This window comes from Manis javanica, chromosome 10 (assembly GCF_040802235.1).
Source record: "Manis javanica isolate MJ-LG chromosome 10, MJ_LKY, whole genome shotgun sequence".
In the NCBI taxonomy this organism is placed as follows: domain Eukaryota; kingdom Metazoa; phylum Chordata; class Mammalia; order Pholidota; family Manidae; genus Manis; species Manis javanica.
This window is the reverse complement of record NC_133165.1, coordinates 88,502,770-88,505,574: the sequence shown is the minus strand read 5'-3', so window position 1 is coordinate 88,505,574 and position 2,805 is coordinate 88,502,770.

Here is a 2,805-nt window from a genome sequence, read left to right as displayed (position 1 = left end):
AAAGTGAACAATGAGCGCCCAGCTCTAAAATGACAGCCCAGTTTAATGGGGGCAGAGGAGCTTGGGAGGGATGTATGCTTTGTGTGCTTGGAATTGGTTCCTTCAAATGGATCCTTTCTGAACTCAAACTGCAGAACAACTTAAACTGGATCCTTATTTACTGCACCAGAAATCTTCAGGTCTCTATGCATTTTAACACATGCACATCCAGCAAAAGCAGAGGAGAACCTGGCTCTGTTTCAAAGGTGAGGCTGTAATTGAAAATAGTTGTATCGTGCGGGGTGGACATGGTGCTGTGTGCCCGTAACTGCTATTTATTAATTTGTTCATGTTTCTCTTTTGTGTTTAATTATACTGGTGGTATTAGTGTTTCTTATTATTTTTGCAACTCTTTTTATTATGAGGCTTATAATTGGATTCTTGGAATTTCAGAACAGCCTGAAATTTTAGTAGGACCACATATAAGCATATTTTAAGATGCAAAAAAATAATAAATTATACATTTGGCTTATACTTTAAATGGCCTCTCTGATTTGGCTATTTTAGTTCTTGCATCAAAATTAGGAAATTGGGATATTTTATAAAAATGGAATCAAATAAATATATTCCTTAAAATAAACATATCAACACAGGTTATTGAAGCTTAAAAACTATGTATGGGCACAGTCTAAAGCCTCAAATAACAGAGGCCTGTTATCAGCAAATGTTATACTGAATATTGATGGTTTGTTAATTAAACTTTGCATCAGTGTGGGATTCAAACATCTTAAAGGTGTGAGAAAAAAATAAATCTTTGACGTGGGAGAGAAAGAGAATGGGAGGAGAATAAACACAATTTGTAAGTCTCAGCCTGCATGATATTCTTTCTTGTGTGTTATCTCATTTAATCCTTAAAGCACCCTGTGAAGTGTATTATTATCTTCACTTAACAGATTAAGAAAACAAGGCCTGAGAAATTAACCAAGGTTACAGAGAAATGCAGTCAGGCCTTAAGCCCAGGTTCTCGGGCTTCAAGTCTAGTAGACCTCTCAGCACTGTATTCCTGGTAGTCAGGAGACATTACACTTTTTTTATTATTAAGGTGTCATTGATATACAATCTTATGAAGGTTTCTCATGAGCAACACTGTGGTTAGTACATTCACTCATATTATTGAGTCCCCACACACACCCCATTGCAGTCACGGTCCATCAGCGTAGTAAGATGCTATATAGTCATTACTTACCTTCTCTGTGCTATACTGGGGAGATAGTACATTTTAACAGTCATTCAATTCATAATAATGCCAACTTGAGGACTCTCTTCTGGTTACTTATGGACATGAATGAGGCAGCAGATTTTAGTTTGGTGTATTTGTACCACTTACTTTATTGCAGGTTGCTAACCTTTTGTTTTCTACCACCATCACTTGTTTCTTTTCTGCCCTTTCTTTTTCCTTTTACACACATTTTTTGTAAATGGGTAAAGAAAGAGTCTGCCAATGCTATGCACCTTACTCTGGACTCAGTGCTCTCCCCAGAGAAACCAGTTATCAAGTTGGGTTATAACCCTTTCTGTGTGTGTTTGCATAGATGTGTGTGTGTATATCCTATTGTTTCGTGTCTTTTAAAACATTAATGGTTCTATGTTGTACTTCCTACTTCTTATTCTGTAATTCACTTTCTTTTTTTGCTTACTATGCCTTGTGGAGATCTTTTCATGGCAGTGTGTTTAAATGTAATTCATTATTTTTAATTGTTACATAGCATTCCATGCCTTGTCACTTTTACTGTTTCCTCTCTACCTTGTTTTTGAAACAGCTTAGCGGAACATCAAGTCAACATTTAACCATATTTGTATTTATGGAGCATAGGCTTTATGGCTCAATGGAATAAGAAAGGAAGGAAATGTAGGAGGCACCTACACCAGCACTTTGAGCTGAGGTGGCAGGTACACTGTCATCTATCAGAAGGTTTGTTACCTCTCAGCCTCTGAATTTTAGCATTTTTTTTAAACCTGTTCTCCAGAGATATATTCCTTACATATAAGAGACAATAATAACATACTTACAGGGTGCTGTGAGGATTAAATGAGATAATGCATAGGAAAGAATGTCAAAACCATACAGGCTAAGATGTGTAAATTATCAATTATTGGCTGATTCTTTTCCTTCTCTCCCATTTCAGGTATGTTGTGAGGCAATCCCTGAAGAAGGGTAGTTAATAAATGGAGCTTTGCAGTTTGTTATTATATATTCTGGGGTAGGAATATACCTAAAAGCATGAACTTTGGAGGATGACTAATCTCTCAATACAAGTCCTGATGTGGCTATTTGTTGTGTGACTTGGATAATGTTTGGTCATATGTAGAATAAGAGTAGTAATAATAGTAAACTTAGCCTGTGGGGTTGTGGTGAGGTTTAAACGAGATAATGTACGTAAGGTACAGTTTCTGGCATATCAGAAAATCAACTACTGTCAGCTGTCAGTCAGAAAGTTACAATGTCCCCATTTCCATTTTCTGTCATAAAGTATCACTACCCAGTTTCCTCAGATGTGACAGTAAAGGCAGGCCTAATCTCAGGATTAAAAGCACAGCCGTACATTGTTCCTTTGGTCCATTCTTTTCTTAAAGCAGCTAAGAGCATTTACTGCATGACTCCTTAATTTACAAGGTTAACACTGGAAAGAGCTTTGAACCAGCCAGATGAAAGACATTCTGTAATATGCTCTCTGGGTAACGGATAATACACAAAAACACAGGGCAGTGGTATGAATATACATGCCCAATGGCTATTTTATCAAAATCTCTTTAGGTTACAAAGGT